At 39.3% G+C, this 22203-nt stretch overlaps 1 non-coding gene across 1 annotated transcript; it reads left to right on the top strand.

Moving 5' to 3' along the window:
• Positions 1-294: 294 nt before the first annotated feature.
• On the top strand, positions 295-398 carry LOC123461837. Its single transcript, XR_006637902.1, has one exon. It is a non-coding gene; the product is annotated as a U6 spliceosomal RNA (small nuclear RNA).
• Positions 399-22203: the final 21805 nt, after the last annotated feature.

Genomic DNA, 22203 nt, shown 5'->3' with positions numbered 1-22203 from the left:
GTATATATGCGTATGTGTATGTATACATGGGAATACAGTATGGCATTTTCTCAAAAATCAAATCAGAGGCTGGGAAGATGAGTAAGTGGGTTAAGTGTTTGCCATGTAAACATCAGAACCTGAGTTTAGATAGTCAGTATTCAAGAAAAGTATCAGGTATGATGTTGAGTGCCTATAATCTCAGCTCTAGGGTAGGAGAGACAAGGAATCCCTGAAACTCAGTTACTAGCTAGTCTGGCTAAATTGGTGAACTCTAAGTTCAGTGAGAAACTATGCCTCAAAGAATGAGGTGGAGTGCTCACTTCGGCAGCACATATACTAAAATTGGAACGATACAGAGATTAGTATGGCCCCTGTGCAAGGATACCATGCAAATTCATGAAGTGTTTCATATTTTTAAAAAATAAAAAAAGAAGGCAGAATAGGAGCCACACTAGAACAACCTGAGGAAAAGGAGATAGCAGAGAATACTGGCGAACTGCAAGATGCATTAATGCTATGAGAAAAGACAGCCAACTATACACCATGAGATGTGCCACCTCCACAACATTTATGGGATCCCAGGAGGAATTGGAGAGGAAGCAGCAAAATGATCATTGCTCCAACTGCTAGACTGACAGCCAGTTCCAGGGGAAAGCTAACAGCACTGGGCGAATCAAAGCACATTGGAAACAGATATACAGAGGCTATAGAATGCTCAACACCAATCCAAACTGCTAACAGACCTACCAAGGCTCTGGGATCATTGAGGAAGAGGGGGCAGGAAGACTGTAAAAGCCACAGGGTGGGGCACAACCCCTGCCCCTCCAGACTGACTGAGGCCCTAATTACCAAACAGTGAACACCAATGCTTCTACTGAGGAGAGACCTCAGGGAAATGAGAACCAGGGGAGATGGGACATAAGACCTATGTAAAAAAAGTAAGTATTGTTTAAAAAAGAAAATCCAGTGTTTTCTGAAATGTTGTATAAAGGATATCTTCTACAGGGTTCTAAGAAGTTTGTCAGCTGAGCCAATATGACCAGGACTTAGGAGGTTAAGACAGAAGGATCAGGAGGCCAAGGCCAGTTTCAGCTACAAAGTAACTTTGAAGCCAGTCTACCTACATGTGACCCTGTCTCAAAAACACACAGAAACAGGCAAGCAAACAAAACCCCCCAAAAACTTGGAGAGAGGTAGAAAGAGTTTGAAATGCTTTATTATACTTAATCAGATGTGTGTATATATGAAAAAATAGCAGTTATATATTAAAATTTGTACTTTTTACCATATGTAATTATATCATGCTGGAGAAGAAGTATACCACTGGGGGGTAGATCTTGCAATCCAACTCTACTGGAGTGTAGTTTGAGCTCTGGTTGTTTGTGTTTGCTGGCTGTTGGTTTTTCTCTCTATGCTATGCTGATGTATGATGGAGTGAACCACCATCGATGGATGAGAATATTTTATTACATCATATATGTATTTTCAATAGCACTTGCATGTAGAAAAACTAAAATCAAAGTCCTCTAACATTGGAAAATAAGGACTATATTCTGGAGACTTATAGTTGAAAATGAATATGACCACAGTGATTCCCTTAGTTTATGAAAATAAGCTTTTCCTGGAAAATAACAAGATTATGTTGCAAAACTCTCTGTACAAAAAATGGTTTTATTTAGGATAATTGTGTAGTCATTTGTGCTGGCTCCCACATGTGGTATGCTAGCAGATCTGCACATGCTGGCTTCCTCCCTCTGAAGTGTCTGGGGCTCTGTGAACTTCAGGCAGCACTAGCCAATGGGCTCAGTGAAGCAGCTGACCCCTTACCTGACCTTCTCCTCAGCCTGCCCTCTCAGGTGCTGTCTTGGGACTGAATGGTGCAGACTCCTCAGGCTGGCTTGATGTTTTGGAAGTTGACATTTTCTTGAGTTCTGTAAGTACAGCTATTTATAGGGCATTGCTCCGAAACTCATTCATTTCTCAGCACGAGAAGCACCATGCTAGGACATGGGAAGACACTGAAGCCTGTCAGATAGCATCAGTTCTCACTCTAGAACAACTGTGAAAAGGTTCTGCTCACATATACACTCATTCTGGGTATCAGTTCCTGACTTGGAAGAATATTAATTAGATTTCCTGGATGCAGCTCCTTGACTTGACCCAGAAGGACTCTGAATTTTAAGTTTTTGCATATGTATACATGTGTCTTGTGCATGTGTGACTATGTGTGTGTGTGTGCCTGCCTGTGTGTATATACTTGTGTGTGTGGTGTGTGTATGTGTGTGACTGTGTGTGTGTGTGTGTGTGTGTGTGTGTGTGTGTGTGGTGTGCTTATGCAGACCAGAGGTTGATGTTGAGCTTCCTCTTCAGTTGCTCTTCACCTTATTGATTTTGTTTTTCTTTAACTCTTTCTTTTTTCTGTCTTTTTGTTTTGGAGGCAGGATCTCTCATTGAACCCAGAGCTCACCAATTTGGCCAGCCAGTGAGTCTTAGGGATCCATCTGTGTCTGCATGCCCAGTGCTGGGATTAAGCGCTTGCATCAGCCATGCCTGACATTTTACAAAGGTGTTAGGGAATCCAAATTCAGGCCCTCATACTTTTATAGCAAGTGCTTTATGAACTGAGCCATCTTCCCAGACCCAAGTTTTTAACTTTTATCAATTTCTTTTTATTATAAGTAGTTTTGTGATGACGTATTAAAATTATAAGTATGGGAAGCTCTCCCTGCCAAGATTATTGCTGCTGCATGGCTCTCTAGCCAGCTGTTAGGTGAGGACTTTCCCCTTTCACTGCTCCTTCATACACAAACTCTTTTGCCCTAAGGGGAAGATATCTAATCTTGTTTATGCAAATTAAGGACACATCCACCCCAGTCTATCCAATCAGAAACCAGAAAGATGATGAGAAGTTGTAGGGATGGGAGGATGGAACAATTTGTGTTTTTACAAACCTATCAGATGATTGTCATGGAGATTTATGATTGAGATGAGTTTAAAATTTGTCTTCCTAAGGTCAAAGAAATTCTCTTACATAGCTTAAATATTATTGTTATACTCAAGCATCTTGATAATCATAAAATATTATCTAATTTGTGATATGCATTCATTTCAGTTTTCCGCAATGTCCCTAAAACATCGTTTATGATGCATTTTCTTCTGATCCAGATCACATAAAGGATTATTCACTATATTTGACTTTCATGCCAACTTTAGTAGCCAGGGTTGCAAGGGTCCTGCTTCTTTTCCAACTTTGGGTAACAAAAAGAGTAAAATACAATATGCTGGAGAGTAAAGCAAAAAGCCAGCACAGGACTGCGTCTTAAGTTCAGTGCTGGTCCCACCAGCACAGGCAGAAGCTAAAGTTGCTCTAAACCCAGACCAGATCACAACTATATCTTAGAACCTGCCTTCCAGCTGTGTTTGTTTATATGCTCTTTGATTAATGCTGATCTCAATTTTGGTTAGAGAACCTTCTTTTTACAGATGCAGATGCAGGCAAATAATGGGGAGACTCAAGATTCACCCAAATGAGAAGATGTGAAGAAAGCAAAGTGCTTAGCACTGGATGAGTTATGTCTATCACACTCTCCAGGGCTCAGGGAACATTGTAGAGGAAATGGTAGAAAAAAATTGAGCACTTCTCTTACTGCTAGCCAGAGAACTTTCTCTATGGAGATGGTGGCAGACATTGTGGAAACTTAAAACTCATCAAAGCAGAAAATAAGAGGCTGCCAACAGCTCAACACTTAAAGAGATTTCTATCTCATTCAGAAGAGGGCACAAAAGAATGTATGAGCCACAGGGTATATAGATGTTCTTCGGGCACTGTCCTTCTGACATGAACCATCTGGTACATTCATAACCTTGCAATGGTTTCCAATACCCCTACAATATCAGCACAGTTCTGAGTCCATCAACATTTTGCCATGAAAGATAGAGAAGGACAAAAAGAAAAAGAGATTGGTTGGTCCCTGTTACTGATTCTAAAATAGAACCTTTTAACATAAATAATGGAAATAGAACATTTTTCATATATATACACACAAATAGATAAAATCTCCAAATATCTTTTGTACTTTTTTTTTTTTGCTTCTATTTTGGAGCTGGGGATCAGAATCAAGGCCACATTAAGAAAGTGCTCTGCCACTGAGCTACATCCCTAGCCCTTACTTTAACTTTTGATGGTCTGAAATCCCTACTTTTAATATTTCACACTTTATCCTTTCTTTTCCACTTTGATCAATGCTTTTTGGCTTTGAAAAATCTTGCCTACTCCAAGGTCCTGAAAATGTTTGCCAGTTATCCTCCATTAACTTGATTGCTTTAACTTTTATGTCTAGACTTATAATCTCCTTTGAATTGATTAATGTAAGTGGCGTGAAGTAGGGTATTTTGTTGTTAGACATTTCATTGCTGTGACAAATATCTCACAGAAATGACATAGAGGACAGATCTGTCTTGGCTCAGGTCTTCACAGGTTCCTGTCAGTAGTTGAATGGCTCTGCTATTTTCAGGTTTGTAGCAGGGCAGAAACACCACTGGGGCAGGGAACTGTAGGAGAAAGCCAGTCACCTCAGAGCAACAAAGAAACTAGTAAGAGTTAACAGAAAGAGGCCAGCACCAAGATATGCATGCCCTTGAAAGTCATGCCCCCAAGGACCCACCTTCCACAGTTCCAACATTCCCAGATTGTGAATCCATTGATGGATTAAACCACTGATGAGGTCTGTTTGTGGGAACTCCCTGTCAAGCACACCCAGAGGCCTGCTTTACTGACCTCCTAGTTATCTCTCAATTTAATCAATCTTGACAAGCAAGATGAACCTTCACTTAAGAGGTTAAGAGTCCTCTTTGTCCTTGCAATTATCCCAGAACAATTCACATGAAGGAATGTTCTTTGTTCTGTCATCAGTACTCCTGGCTGCAATAAGGTCAGCAATTTTCATACCACACGCTTCTCCCAAAATGTTTCTGCCTCTCCATAAGCCTGAAATCAATACAACCACTGACTGACACCTCTGAAACCATGAGTCAGGATAAACTATCTCTCTTTAAATTGTTTCTTTCATATCTATCAGTGGTCAAATATCTCTGCCAGCCTTTCTGTGCATTTTCCATTCTGATATATTGGGTTAGTGTCCTGCCCCAGTCCTACTCTAGATATCTCCATAATAACATAGAGTATAGTCCAGCTGGTTGAATATTTCTATTCTTTTGTTTGTTTATTTTTATTTTTATTTATTTATTTGAGAGCGACAGACAGAGAGAGAAAGGGGGAGAGAGAGAGAGAAAGAGAGAGGGAGCCAGGGCCTCCAGCCACTGCAAACGAACTGCAGACACATGCGCCCCTTTGTGCATCTGGCTAACGTGGGTCCTGGGGAATCGAACCTCGAACCAGGGTCCTCAGGCTTCACAGGCAAGCGCTTAACCACTAAGCCATCTCTCCAGCCTGAATATTTCATTTTTCTTTGGCATCAGTCTTGGCTATTTTTAGCCTATTTTATTTCCACACAATTTTTAGAATTAGCTAATAAATTTTTACCAAAATCCCATCTGTAAACAAAAACCAACAAATTCTTAAAATTCAAGATGTTAAACCCATACACTGAATTAGAAAGGACTAATATCTTTGCAGTATTGAATGTTCTGGACCTACATTGTACTACATCTCCTTATTTAGGTCTCATTAATATTTTTAACTAAATTTTTATAGTTTTACATATGAGGCTTTTTACATATATTGTTAGGTGTTTGATAATTTTGATGCTGTTGTAAGTGATAATTTTTCAAATTTCAACTTATTGTATGTAGATATACAATTCATCATTTTATTTTGACTTTATATTTCAGACTTTGGTAAATTCACTTGTCATGCTTTAATTTTAGATTACTCTGGAATTTCCATGCATACATTATTCACAGGAATAATGATAACTTTTGTTCTTTCAAACTTTGCTTTAAATGTTTTTTATTTTGATTTTATTAATTAGTTTTGTACTGAGTGAATACAGTTAATTTGGTACCATTATTAGACTCATCCATGTCCTGCCCCCTCCCCCTATCCCCTCTTTGTTGAGGTATATGGGTCATCCATTCTGGAGTTAGCCCACAGTTATGGGTAGGATTAATGTCTCTGCATATCATGACCCAATATGTGGCTCTGAAATTATTTCCACACCCTCTTCCTCAAAATTTCCCTGAGCCATGTTGGGTTCATTTTTGGTTTGCTTCAGTGATGAGGTGTTGGGGGCCTCTGGATCTTTGATTTGGTAGGAGTTGATTTTTCTCTGTGTTGATCTCCTTCACCCTTGTGCTGGTACCCGGTTCACCAAGAAAACAGCACCGTTAAACTTTTATAGAAAAGACCTCGCAACACTGACCAGCTCAGTAATGACCCCAGATTGTGATGTCTGTGAACTATAAGGATCCCTGAAGGCTTTTCAGTTCTCAGGTGGAAAATATACATGAACCTAGAACACATTTGCCTTGGAAAACAAGACAAGCCACATGTACATATATTTGAATGTAATACTGCATATTGATTTAGTTTAAAAAGCTTTAGATGTTTTAACATGGCTATGTTACTAAGTTCATATATATTTAAGACAGGTGGGCACATGTTTTGTTGAATTCATCCTTTTTTATTTATAAAATATACATCATTATCTCCAGTAATGTTTTCTGCCTTTAAGTTTACTTTTATTGATATTGATATAGCAACTCCACCTATTTTGTAGTTGATAATTTCAGGGCATATTTTATGTTTGTAGTTTCAGAATCTTTACTTTTTTTTTTTTACATAGTTTCTAGTTTGTGGCTGAAATATTTATCATTTTGCTTAATGTATTAAGTATATTAGTTATAGGTAATATACTGCATGACATAATATTTCTATGTTATATATTTGTCAGTATAACATAATTATACATATTAAATGTATATGTAATAATTTAACAATTATTAAACTAAAATATATCCAGTCATGATTATTTCAATATGTGAATATCTTGTGAGTTTGTTTCTATTACTTTTCTCTTAACTTTTTAGTCATTTCTTATACTTTTGGTAGGCTTTCATTTCATTGTCTAACAGAAAATGTGTATGAGGGCTGGAAAGATGGCTTAGTGCTTAAGGCACTTGCCTGAAAAGCCAAAGCACCCAGGTTCAATTCCCCAGGACCCACACAAGCCAGATGCACAAGGTGGTACATGTGTCTAGAATTCATTTGCAGTGACTTAGAGGCCCTGTTGCACCCACTCTCTCTCTGTATCTCCTCTTTGTCTGTCTCTCTCTTTCTTTCTCTGCCTCTCAAATAAATAAAATAAAAATTTAAAAAGAGCAAAAAAAATAGCACATTCATTAGGAAAAAGAAGATGAATAAAAATGCACAATTATTTGAGGCACCAGATGACATTTTGTTCTCATAGAAGGAAGTTATTTCTATTCATAGCATGTGGTGATAATGACTTTAATCCAATCAGGACTTGAGCTGATTAGGAGTGACAATGTAATGTGTGTGGGGCCAGGTCTATTTTTAGTTCATCATTATTCCTAGAGTCATGTTCTTTGGGAATCTCCAGGGATTTCTTGGACATTGCTGAGGATCACTCATTCTTCATGATCACCATACACCATTTTCATCTCCTCAGTGCCAGGAAGCTACTGAAATTGCTTCTGGATTGTTCAGTTTCTTACCACTCAAAGGGGAAACCTTGAGAAGAGAAGGAACCAAATGATTAGCAGAGTGGGGCATGCAGCTCCCAAGCATGCACCCCCATTTGATAACAAATTTGGAAATGTTTTACATGTTTTAACTAATAGAGTTTATTTTTAGAGGAATTTAGGTTTGTAGAAAAAAAAGAATGGAAGATACAGTAAGTTTTTAAATTCCCTCTTCCCTCCCCCATGCTTCCCTGTTAGAATTCTCCTTAACAGTATTCCCCGACTAAGCAACGGCTCTGGTCACCTGACAGTCTTCTCATCTCATGGGAGATGAGCTCAGAGATGCCTAAGGACTTGCAGTCTTGATCAGCTTCCATCCTAGTGACTTTAGTGACTGCCTGGATCTCTGGGGTAACAAATTGCCATGAGTAAGCACATAGTGAGTGGCTATTATGCTTGTAAATACCTACAAAAGGAATTGACCCACAGTGTCAGGGACAAAATTCTATCCTCTTGAGGAAGTCTTGAGTCATATTATCTGAGAGTCACCTGCTGGCTAAACCTTTCATCTTGCTAATATAGTTTACTGGTACTAGTACACACACACACACACACACACACACACACACACACTTGTGAACATCAGAAGTCTAAGCCAAGTAGGTTATCAAAGCCTTAAAAGTTTGCCCAGATTCTTCTTGCTACAAATCTCCAAAAGCAAAACTTTGTGTACCTCATTTTCTAATTAGTGCCTAAGTTTGGGTAGAATATCTCCATACCAGGTTTAAATAGAACTTTGACATATACTGTGGCATTGGTGGAATTATTGGCTCACAGTTTTCCTCAGAGTTAAAATGTCACAAAGTGCTTTAATTCTCCCATAGAATTTCACACAAGTCTTTAATTCTTAGTCATTGTGTCATGGCCTGAGGGTGACAACAGAAGCCTTCTCTGGATCAGTGCACCTTTCTCAGCTGGAATAGCAGATATTTCATATATTTCACAAAATCTAGGTAAGCCTGACATTGGCAGATATAATGTCAAAGAAGTTTCAACCAAGTGGCCTAAGACTTTTCTCTTTAATGTCTTTCACTCTGTGTGAAAATCTTCAGGTACACATTGTTTTCATGTGCATTTGCATGTTTATGCATATTTGTATTATGGTGCAAGTATGTTTGTGGGGTTATACACACATGTAGAGACCAAAGGTCAATGTCCAGGGAATTGCACTCCAATCACTCTCCACATTAATATTTGAAACAGGGTCTCTTGCTGAACTTAGAGTAGATTCAGCTAGACTAACTAGTCTGTGGATCCCAGGGATTCTCTTTCTCTTGCTCCCCAGTGATAGGATTACAGACATGCAACCCTGTGCCTGAAATATTATGTGGGTGTTGTGGGTCTGAACTCAGCTTCTCATGCTTACACAACAAGCTCTTTACCCAGCTTCTTCAGGGACACTTGAAAAATCTACCTTTTAACTCCATTGAGCACTAAAAGTAAGAGGGACACCTTCCAAAAAGACTGCCCATGAAAATAAAGGCTGTTTTAAAAATCCTAATCTTCATGAGCTGTCTTCATGTGGAATACCTATTGTGAAGCAACAACACAATGGCCTCCTGGCTTCTGATCAAATAATCTACTATAACATGTCCATCTTGGCCATGGGGTGCTATGAAGCCATCAATATTAATCAAATAATTGTATGGCACACACCACACATTCAAATGGTTTTAGACTTTTTTCTCATAACCACAACAAGAAAAGCACATGGTCTGTGGGTTTTGGTAATGATCCAGGTAGACATCAGTTCTTTAATATGATCCTTAGGATCATTAATTGTTGAGAGATTCTCCCTTGGAAGCTGTTGAGTCATTTGTTTTCTGGTGTGCAAGTTACCGCCAACACACTCCATATAACATTCCTGTGGGGAAAATTGTCTTGCTTCAGCCTCTAAGCACTTTCTTTTATTCTTTCCTTTACATCTCAGAAACAGAAAGGTCACCAAAGTTAAATCCATCTGAACTTTGCCCATGGGTTTTTCTAGAACAATGCTTGAGAGGAAAGTGATTTGGGAGTTATATTATCTCCTCTTTTCCTCCATGCTCAAGCATGAAAACTACTGTGATTAGTGGAGAACATAATTAAATATCTGTCATTAGACACAACTTTCAATGGGATTAGTTAGACCTAATCAAGGGATTCCCCCCCACACACACTATTTCCATAGGATGTGAACACTAGTAATAGCTGGCTCTGCCTCTCTACTGTCTGTTCAGAGAATTTCAACCTCACCAACCTGAGATTAATAATCAACATTTGCTCACTCAATGAAGTGGCCAAGGTCTATCAGTCTCCAATAAGAAAGACATCTAAAAAGGCAAATACAATGTAGCATGGTAAATGCCAAGTTATAGAAGGTGTGGGGCTCATGAAACGTGAGCCTGACCCCAAGTTGCTGAAGCAGGGAAAACTGCACAGTGAGAGTGACATTTGAGTGGCTCAGCCATGTCACACTACCAAATATCCCCCAGAGCTTAGTGGCTTATCAGAAAAAAATTGTTTTCTTTTTTCATTCTTCTGTAGGAAGCATTTCTAATCATATTTCCATGGCAAAAACTAGTCTCATGGCTCCTCTCCTAATGGCCCCACTTCCCATGGATGCTGTGGGCCCAGAAAGGAAGAAAGGGGAAAAAGAAGTTTTCATGAATTACCTCAAACACAACCCATTCTTCTGGTCACAGGTGTCCAATTACTTCATATGTGAGTGTGTGTGTGTGTGTGTGTGTGTGTGTGTGTGTGTGTGTGTGTGTTCATAGGTATGGATGAGGCTACACATTTTCTTTTGAGACCATATTCGAATTGAGCCTGCAGGAGTATGTTTTCAGTGACTACTACACAAACTTTGTGAAGTGCAGGGAACCAATTGTCATTTAAAGTCTTAAATAGTCAAGATTGGCTCTTGGCTATTTGTCTCTTTTGATAGTTCAACTCTTTGTAAAACATTTTGTACAGTTATTTTTTTTCATTGATATGACTAAACATCTGAAAAGAAGCAACTTAAGTAAGGAAGAAACCCTTCCTTTTTTTTTTTTTTTGGTTCCCAGTTCCAATGTTATAGTTTATAATGTCAGGAAAGGCACACTGGCAGAAACATGAAGCAGCTTGTCACACTCAACTTATAGGCAGCAAATAGCAGTGATGAATACTGATGCTTATCTAGCTTTCTTGTTTTTACTTCATTGTTATTAATACCCTTAGACCCATGGTACTTTCTATAGATAAAGTGGGTTTTCCCACCTCAATGAACCTAATCTGGAAACTTCCTCACAGACATTCCCAGAGATTTGTCTCCTAAGTGATTCTAGATCCAACCAAGTTGACATTGGAGATTAACCATCACATTTAACTATTTGATTTTTATCAGATTCTCTTATCTGTACTCATGAGCACCATTACTTACCAGGCAGGGCCCCACATCAACTCATTTTCCTTGCTTTTTTGCTTAATGGAGAAGATTCTAAGTTTCCAGGAAAGGCTGTGGATCATCTTTGGAAAAGCTGTATACCTAACCCGTGTCTTACAGAGAACTGAATGTCAGAGAGCCTTTACCACTCAATGCCTAGTAGATCAAAACAATCTATTCCTGTTTGGCATATATAAGAATTGACTTTTATAGTTCTTAAAGACTCTTGTTTTTAAAGACTAGATGTTTTTGTTTATTTATTTGAGAGTGACAGACAGAGAGAGAAAGAAGGAGAGATAGAGAGAGAGAAAGAGAGAGAGAAAATGGGTGCACCAGGGCCTCCAGCCACTGCAAATGAACTCCAGACACATGTGCCCCCTTGTGCATCTGCCTAATGTGGGTCCTGGGGAATCAAGCCTCAAATTGGGGTTCTTAGGCTTCACAGGCAAGGCTTAACCGCTAAGTCATCATCTCCAGTCTAAGATTAGACTTTTAATAGTTCCTTTTGATTCATCTTTTCTTTCTGCTTATTTCCTTCCCACCTAATTCCCTCCAGTAATTTCTTGTCAGTTCAGCCAATAGACAAGCAACACATATTATAAGTTGCTTCTTTCCAATATTTCCCATTAGAACTAAACAACTTCATTAGGCAAATTGTTTGCAAGTAAACCAAGAACATTTTACTGAATATTTTGTCACCTTATAATGAAGAACTGTTTTCCTTGCTTGAATATCATTCTCCTTAGACTTATTAAACCAAAGCAAATATATTAGGGTTTTTACAACTTCAGCCACAACCTTTATACTAGAAAAATGAGGCCATGCTGGGATAATAAATATTTCCAAAACTCAATGAGTTAACAAAATCCTTTCTGCTTTTATTCATACAAAGTCTTCTTTTGGTTTGTATAGATCTCTCTTCTGACATCCCTCAGAGTTCTTGCTTCAGTCACTGCTCTGCCTTCTCTCATGATCTCTCTGAGTTTTCCTGATAGAAAGAGAAATGAGATATCTGAAAATCACAAATCAAAAAGTTTGCCTCCAGTTGGAAATGACACACATTACTTCTGACCACACTTTCTTGATCAATACTAGTGATATGGTTTTACACAACATCACAAGGGCTAAGAAGTGCACTCTCCCAAATGCTCAGAAAAGGGAATATAAAACTGTATTTGGTAGGCATTATAGTCTTTTCTAGCTGAGAGCTAATGAGATGCTAAGATGGTGGGCATGGATAGGTGCTCCAGACAAAGCCAAGAGGCTGGAGAGAGTGTGGCCCAATGAAAGAACTAATAGAAGAGTCTTGTAGTAGGAGTGTTATAAGGGTAGAATTGGAAGAGGAAGGCCAGAGAAGGGGAGGAAGAAATCCAGGCAAGGTCTATCAGAAGCTAATACTTGTCACTTGTCAAAGTTCATAATGAATTGGAGTGGGCAAGAATGGATCCAGGGAGCCAGTGGGGAGCTTATTTCCATCATTGGGGCAAAGGATTGCTCAGAAAGTAGTTTCAGAGACAATAGAGTGGTATAGATTATTGAGAGAGTCCTAAGAAACAAAGGATTTAGGAATTGGTGACTAATTAGCTATATATAAGTGGTAGAGTAATTTTTTTTATTGGGAAACTGTGTGGTCTATGGTCTCATCGACTAATGAGAAATACAGACAGAAAACCTAGAACACAATTCTGCCATGTTTATACTATAAAGATTGCTTGATATTTATGTCAGAAATCATTGGCAATTATAGCCACTAAACATCAAGAGGCAAGGCCTTTTTTCATTCTAATTTCTACTATTCTGGGCTACTGAAGGGCTATGTATTCTAGAGGAAGAGATGGGCTACTTACTAACATTGATCTGCAACTCTTCGGTACTGAGGCCTAAACAGGACATCTCTATCATGCTCTTCAAGATTCAGGGAACATGTGGAAGAAAGGGCAGAAAGAATGTGCGAGTGGGAGGATGAAGAAGGTGCTGTGGAAGGCTGTCTTCCAGACAGGACATTGCTGTGCTCATGAACTCACAGGGCCTGTGGTTTCCTGTGTAAGACTGAGCCTGTCAACATTCCATCACTGATGAGGGAAGCATCCACGCAGCTTTACCACTCCCTGAGGAGCTATTGGCAGTTAATGGCTGCTTGGGAAGGGATACTCATTTTTTTTTCAGTGGTGTATCCACTGATATCCATACTTCAATTAAACAAAAAACCCCCTACCCTTGCTCATGTAAGTAGTCCTAATTAAACTCAGAAAAAAATCATGAAAGGAAACTAGTTGGGAAGAAGAGGTTCAGCAGGAGAAGCATAAAAGAGGTTAATGGGGGTGAATATAAAAATGCATTATACACATGTGTAATATTGTCAAAATAAATAAAAATATATTGATAATCCAAATAAGATGCTGAGGATCTCTACCCACAATACTGACTTCAAAGGTCAATTTCTTTGGAAAACAGACTTATGATAGGATTACTTATAAAGACTGAACATAACCCACGATGTCTAATTGTGCTTCTCACCTTCGCTAGGTAGTGGTGCTCTAATACTGGTTAGATATGATACTGGATGCTTTGGGAGGGTGGGTTTGGATGAGATCTACATTCACAGCTGAGGACTGCAGGGCTGCCTTTGCATTTGAACTGCAACATTGGTTCTTTGTAGGATCTCCAGCATGTCAGTACTCCTATAGACTTTTAAGTTCCCAGCTTCCATAACCATCTGAGCCAATTTCTTTTAAAAAAACTTTTTAGTTGAAAATTTTATACATACATATAATGCATTTTGAAATCCCCTCCTATGATCTTCTCTTGTTCCTCCATACCGTTCCCTTCTACTAAACCTCTTTCTACTTTCCTACTAGTCCCTCTTCTACTTTGATGCCTTTTTTTTTTTTTTTTTTGCCCTCCTCTACAGTCCATGATGAAGTGTTGATGGTTCCAATGTTGACAGTTCTTGTACAGGTAAAAGCAGTCACTGAACACCTAAAGGCAATGGGTACTTCATGTCCAGAAAACAGCATTCCAAGACACTTTCCCACACTCTGGCTCCTATGTTATTTCTGCCTCTTTTTCTGCAATGCTCCCAGCACTTTGGAGGAGGCAATATAGATGCCTCATTTAGCACCAAGCACTTAACAGTCACTTACTCTAAGGCACTCTGACAGATTTTGAGTCTCCCTAGCTGTCACTACCATCTGCAAAGAGAAACTTCTCTCACCAAAGATGAGAGTGGTGCTAACTTATGGGCATAAACATGACATTTAGAGGGCAATTGGATGGGCACAACATATACATTTAGCCAAACAATAGTAACATCTTACTTTCTAGGGACACTGACTTTCCTAGCCCTCAGATTTTGACTAGATCATCAGTGCTATGCATGAATTTCCTTCATAGAGTGGGCCTCAAATTCATGTAAACCACTAGTTGTAACCACTCATGTCTGTTAACTCCAGTACTGTGGGTAGTGGAGATTTATGAATAATGAGGGCTCACAAAAAAATCAGCAACTCTGGGCTGGAGAGATGGCTTAGCGGTTAAGTGCTTGCCCGTGAAGCCTAAGGAACCCAGTTCGAGGCTCAGTTCCCCAGGTCCCACGTTAGCCAGATGCACAAGGGGGCACAAGCGTCTGGAGTTCGTTTGCAGAGGCTGGAAGCCCTGGCGTGCCCATTCTCTCTCTCTCTCCCTCTATCTGTCTTTCTCTCTGTGTCTGTCACTCTCAAATAAATAAATTAAAAAAAATTTAAAAAAAATCAGCAACTCTGAGATGAGCGAGAAACTCCACCTCAGAAAAACACATTGATGACAGATAGAGATACATGACATTGTCCTCTGACCTCTGCAAGGACCCATGCAGAGCCTGCAGTCTGCACACACCCGTGCATACACCACACACAACACATACACACACAATTCTACAGACAATACATTTAAAAGAAAATGGATTTTATTATTTTAAATATGCACACTTAAGTGGTGGCACTGTAATGCATGTAGCAATTATGAAAAACTTCTACATAACTATTAATTTAGGGACAATTGAAAAGGAACATCTGGGGATTTCTGGGAGTTACAATGTTCTAGGTATTTTCACAAATGTCGGTTATGTTGCCTTCACTGTATTTTTCAGTATATTTTTCATTTATGTTTAAGGTATTTTCATATTTCACAATGAAGAAAAATAAAATTTGTTGCTTTCTGGAATCTTCCCAATATTTTTTCAACAAGATATTTTACCCTTCTAATTGGAACTGATTGATTTTGTTCATCTTTTCCCTGCAGTAGTGTTTTTTTTTCTCTCTCTCTTTGTGTGTATGTGTGTGTGTGTGTGTGTGTGTGTGTGTGTGTGTACATGCAGAGAACAAGCAGTGTCAGATGTTGTATGTAATGGCCCTTATCCCTCCCTAAGGGGATTAGCCACCCCAACATAATTTCAAATCATTTGGCCATATTCAGTTTACCTTCCACCATAAAAATCTGAAGCAAGGCTGAGCACCTCAGGCTTTCCTTTGGCTCATTTGCTCCTCCTGATTAACAATGACAGTGCAGATCTAACGAGGCCTCCAGACCTTAATACAATTTTAGTGTACACAGTAGCATGCCATCATTTATAGTTTCTGTTGTCAGGCTTCTAAATAGAGTCACTTTATCTAGTCCACAAGTATACAGTCTTCCTTTACTGCCTTGTGATTATTTCTTCTACTATATTTAATTTAGGGTGTGGTTTACACACATGCTTTTATAGAGTGTGTGATGCTTATTTATGTGTGTTCAAGTGCCTGTGTGTGTGATGCATATGCAAGTGTGTAGAGAGTGTGCATGGAGACCAGAGGACAATCAGTACTTTTGGTGTTGCTCCTTGGGAATGTCATTCACTTTTTTTTGAGTCCGAATCTCAGTCCAGAGCTTGCAAAGTAGGCTAGGCTGGCTGGTTAGGGATCCTCCTGTGCTCCACTCTCCAGCACTGGGGCTCTGAGCACCTGCCACCACATTAGGCTTTTATACATAGGTTTGGGGTTTGTATTCAGGTACTCTGTTTCTGCAGTAGGCACTTCACCAACTTGGCTATCTCCCCTGCTGGCCCTCTGGACACACATCTCTCAAACACCTCATTAAAGGCTCCAATAATCTTAGGTTATGTATGTCTTCTGATGAAGGAAGCACCAACTTTCTGTGAGTTTTTATTATATAACTATTATTAACTAGCGAAATGATACCTTTAGATCACAAACACACATATATACTTGTCTACAAAGCCAAAGGATCCAGGTTCATTTCCCCACGACCCATATAAGCCATATACACAAGGTGGTACATGTGTTTGTTTGTACATGAGTTTGTTTGCAGTTGCTGGAGGCCCTGGTGTGGCCATTCACACACACACACACACACACACACACACACACACACACACACACACATGCTTTTTCTCTCTAAAATTATATATATATATATATATATATATATATATATATATATATATATATATATTTTTTTTTTAAAGTTCATCCTAAAGTCATCAACCTTGATAAAAGGCACCATCATCTATCTATCTATCTATCTATCTATCTATCTATCTATCTATCTATCTATCTATCATCTATCCTTTTGTGACAAATAAATACTGAAACATGTTTTCCTAATAGTGAATGAACTTTGTGTGATTTTTGTTCTCTTCCCTGCTTGAAGAATTGGTACAAAGCCATTGTCTTAGCCATCCAGGCTGCTACAACAGAAATTCAGAGACAAAGTTGCTCACAAGAAACAGAATGTATCTCTCTAGGCTCTGGAGGCTGGAAAATCCAGAACCAAGTTGCTGATCATCTCTTTGGCTGCCTGTGAGCACTCAGCTCCTCATTCCTAGATGGTGGGAGGGATGAGATCTCTGGAACTTTTTTTTATGTAAGGGCAGAAATCCTAGTTAAGAAAGCTCAGCCCTCATAGCCCAATATCCTCCTATAGACCTCATTGCCTTACACTAATAGTTATTAGGATTCAACAGATGATGGTTTTAGGGTGTACACATATTCAGAAATAGCTGCCACCATGTCATTCTAACCCAGTTCCAAAATCTTACTGTGTATGATGGGATTCACAGAAACCCTTGGGCTTTTCTACTTTCCTTATGGGGATTCTTATCAGAGACAGATGAAATAGGAAAGGATATTTAGATCAATTAAAATTTATTTGCTGGGATAGGTCTTTTGCCAAGCTCCAAAAAAAGAGCCTATATAACAAAAAAATGATTTACCAGTTTTTCTTTCTGTTGATACTGGTTTCCAAGACTTCTATTCCTTTGACACTTGTGACTAAGGTGATTCATACAGATTTGTGAAGATCCCACTCCATCCTTACCATATCAAGTCTAGTGCCTCTGCCCAGGAAGGTAATTAAGGACTTTCAAAAATTTTTCCTCTTGAATGAGATAATCTTAACCCTTAGAAAATATTACCTACTGGGCCTAGGGAGATATCTCAGCATTTAGTACTTGCTTGCAAAGCCTTGTGGCCCAGATTTGATTCGCCAGTACCCACATAAAGCTAGACAAACAGAGTGGAGCATCTGTCTTCCTTGACATACCCATTCTCTCTATCTCAAATAAATATATGTATAAATACCTAAGTAAAAGAAAATGTTACATATGTCAAAGCTTGAATACCAGTGACTGGGTGGTAGGAATGCAGATATCCTCTTTATTGTAGCCCACAAATGGTCAGCATTTTATTATTTATATGCAAATGGACATCATGTTAGAATTATCAATAACCCCTGTATTAGTTACTTTTATTACTGTAGTAAAATATCTGACAAGGATCAACGAAAGGGGAGAAGGATTATTTTTGGCTTTTGGGTTGGATAGACCATCATGGTGGGAAAGGCACAGTAGCAGGAGCATGAGGGGGCTGGTCTCAGCTTATCTGCACTTGGAGAGTAGAGAGAGAGAAATGCTGATGTTTGGCTCACATTTTCCTTTTATCCCTTTAGTTAGTCTGAGCCACCAGCCCATGGGATGGTATGCTTATGTTTAGGGTGGTTCTTCCCTCCTCAGTTAAGCCTCTCTGGAAATACCCTCATAGATACTCCCCAGAGGTGTGTCTGCTAGGTGATTCTAAATCCAATCATGTTAACAATGAAAATGAACCATCATAACCTTGGTCTAAATCTCTTTGAACCTTGTAGTCATAGAAGCCACCCTCAGTTGCAGGCTCATATTAATACTAATAAGCCTTCCTATCTTGGCTCTGGGTTCTACCCTATTAAAAGGTCCCTGGATACTGTAAATTCTATCTCGTGATTTCTAAGAATTCCTACATACTATCTCATGGATTCTATTTAAAAAAATATTTGGGGGCTGGAGACATAGCTTAGTGGTTATGGTGCTTGCCTGTGAAGCCTAAGGACCCATGTTTAACTCTCTGGATCCCACATAAGCCAAATGCATAAAGGTGAGGCAAGCGTAGGTTGCACATGTTCATTAGATGGCACAAGTGTCTGGAACTCAATTTAGTGGCTGAGGCCCTGGTATACAAATTCTCTCTCGCTCTTTCTCTCCCTTAAAAAATATTTATTTATCTGTAAGCAGAGAGAGAAAGAGCCAGGGCCCCCAGCTGCTGCAAATGAACTCCAAATGTATGTGCCATTTTGTGTATCTGGCTTTACATGGATATTGGGATTCAAACTTGGTTCGTTAGGCTTTGCAGTCAAGTGCCTTCACTGCTAAGCCATCTTTTCAGCCCTTTCATGTATTCTTTATGAGCAAATACTGCTGCCAACCCTTCTTTGCTGCTACTCCAGCTGACAATGACTGCCACAGTCTTCCATCCTGGCTGTCCACTAGTAGCTGGCCACCTTTAACAGTCTCTGACTTTATGCTATACTGACCACCAGACTAAACAGAAATTGGGGGCTCCATTCATCAGTTTCTTCATGTGACCCTCTTTGCATCCCATTGTATCACAGTGTTTCAGTGAACAAAGCTCTCTACATTCTATATGCAGCTGCGCGCTCCCCAAGCTCAAGGAGTTCCCACACAGGCAGTTTCCACTCTTCCTCACAGCCTTCTCCGTCACTCACCAAACCCGAGTTCTAGCATAGTCCTTCTGGAATGAGACTAATATTTTACCTTAAAGCTTTCTGTACAGTGTGATGCTTCTTCACAAGTGGAGGAAATTAAAAGACTGTGACAATAATAAAAAGAGAGGAAGAAAAGCTCTAGGATCCAAGCAATTCTCCCCAAAGAAATGCTGTGTTAATCTTGTCTGGCTATTTGAAAGGTTTCAGTTTTGGCTTGAAAATAATTCTTAGTGAGGAATTTAAGAAAACAACTTGACAGAACTTTAATGATCTATATTTTCTTTAGCTATAAAACTAATGTAATACAGCATTGTGTTGTACAGGATAGCAGGCAGGAAGTTCTGGTGTTGATGGTGGGCATAGGGAATGTCTCTCTAGAGAAAGAGAAAATGAGTCTAGGAACAGGAAAAAAACAGATGGCATTGGCAGTGATTGTCACTGAATTCTCTGTATGCCTTGATATAGACTGATGCCAGAGAATAAACAGACAAGGTAGGCATAAGCTGCTGGGCTTTCTGGAAAGTGAGAAGTGAACAATGGAAGTCAGACAGTCTGGGAGCTTGGTTGAGGTGGAGCTTGGGTCATCTGTGGAATTAGACCATTGTGATTCTCCAGGTCAGTCATGGCAGGCAGTGGCTAGGAACACAAAGGGCTTGATCTGTCCATTGAGGCAGACTTGTGGACTCGCCCTGTCCTGCCAGTTTTAGTGAGAGTGGTTAAGGCAAAATTTGAGCAGCTTTTGTTTCTCCTGTCTGAAATGCTAGAAGGTTCTATTGTAATGCTGAGGGTTGGCAGCAGATCCTCTAGTGAGGATGCATCTCTCTTGCTCACAAAGAACACAAAATTATTATCACTGTCCCTTACCCTAGCGTCAGTCCTAGTATGGGCTCCTCAACAATGACTGCCATTATGACCTTCAGAGCAGCTTCTAAATGTAGCTTTGATCACCTAATGCAATGGTCACTATAGAAATATAGCTTAGACACATCCTTATTCTGTTTTCTGCCCTGTAGTTTACAGTTTATTGATGACCCATTACCATATGGGAGGTAGTATGTGCCATGCTGGGAGACAGAGGTGAACAGAGCAGAAATGACTACTCCAATAACAGATTTACAGATGAGCATGAGGGGCAGCACAGGATGCTATGAGATCCTAGCACAGTGGTCCCTAACACTGCTCTAGGGAATCAGAAGAGTCTCCTTAGAGCCACCAGCATACAGGCTGAGACCTGAAGATTTAAGAAGAGTGGCTAAGGTAAAGGAGGTCACAAATTGAGGCACAGAGAAACTAAGTGTCTTCATAAGAGGAGAGAGAGCTAGGATTGTTTCACAAATTTTCAGTCTCTGTTCCTTGTTTATAACAACATATCCTGGCTATATCCTAAACAGCAGAATTACAGAGAAGAAACTTGACCAATTTCTTCAGTTCAATATATAACAAAACAGAAGCTGAGCATGGTGGTACATGCCTTTAATCCCAGTACTTGGGAGGCAGAGATAAGAGGATCACCATGAGTTAGAGGCCACTCTTACACTACATAGTGAATTCCAGGTCAACCAGAGCTAAAGTGAGACTCTACCTTGTTAAAACAACATATATATATATACACATACATACACACACACATAGTATTATAATATAATATATAATAATATAAAATATTATATATAATATATATGCATATATATACATACATACATACATACATATATACATGTAGTATATATATACATATACACATAGAGAACTAGGGTGATCTCTGGCCTGAATACACACACACACATATACACACTGCTTAGAAGTGGTTGATTATAGACAAATAGTAAAAGCTTAAAACAAGCAAAACAAAGCTTTATATATTAGAACTAGAGAAAAAAATACCTCAAACTACAGTGACAAGTGAAAGGGAGAAAAAGCAGCGAGAAATCCCATTGCCATGGATTGAATCCCCTTCTAGACCCATTTTGAATGCTAAGTCTTCAGCTGGTGGCCTAAGATGGTCCTTGGGGTACAGTACCCCTAGAAAGTTCCTTTCTTGCTTTGTGCTTCCTATCTACTATGACATGAATAGCCAGCCTCTGTCATGCTCCCACTGTTAAGATATTCAAGTGCATGAAGCCAAGCAACTATGATCTAAGCCCTCAGAAATCATGACACAGAATAAATTCTTCCTTTAAGTTGTTTTTATCAGATACTTTGGTAAAGCCATAAAAGTAATTAATACTTATGAAGTGGAAAGGACAGAGAATAAATAGGAAATCCCTTCTGGGCTAATTTTGATTATGAGAGCTAAAATCCACATTCTAGTCTGGAAAAGAACCTGCTGTATTTAGTTGGACATCAGCATAGGACATAGGACATAGGACAGCTGGGTTTCTGAGAATCATGAAGCAGGTAAGAAGCTCTGAAACACAGCTGGGAAAAAGTAACTTGTAAATAATCCGTGTGAAGAGGATGCAGTCTAGGTTTCTCTGTACTGGATGCCCTGTGGAAACATGCCTGCCCAGAGCAGTCACCACAAAAAGCAGATTATTCAGGCAGCTGGGAGGAGGCAGGCAATGCTGTCCATGGGAGAGACACAAGAGACAAGAACTAAAGAGCTTATGGGTGATAGAGCATTATGATGAATCCTGAAATAAATTTGATTAGAAGCTTAAAGAAATCAATGATGGAATAAAATACCTATTAAGAATGAAATGTTGGGCTGGAGAGATGGCTTAGCGGTTAAGTGCTTGCCTGTGAAGCCTAAGGACCCCGGTTTGAGGCTCGATTCCCCAGGACCCACATAAGCCAGATACACAAGGGGGCACACATGTCTGGAGTTCATCTGCAGTGACTGGAGGCCCAGGTGCACCCATTCTCTCTATCTGCATCTCTCTCTGTGTGTCTGTTGCTCTCAAATAAATAAAGTAATCAAAAAAAGTTTTTTTTTAAAAAAATGAATGAAATGTTATTAATAAGGAACAAGTAGATGAATAAGTACCAGGAAATTTTAATGCCTGATTGAAATTTAAGAAGAA

The sequence above is a fragment of the Jaculus jaculus genome, chromosome 6 (genome assembly GCF_020740685.1).
Source record: "Jaculus jaculus isolate mJacJac1 chromosome 6, mJacJac1.mat.Y.cur, whole genome shotgun sequence".
Classification (NCBI taxonomy): domain Eukaryota; kingdom Metazoa; phylum Chordata; class Mammalia; order Rodentia; family Dipodidae; genus Jaculus; species Jaculus jaculus.
Note: the sequence above shows the minus strand (reverse complement) of the source record. Positions and strands in the feature narration are given on the sequence as shown.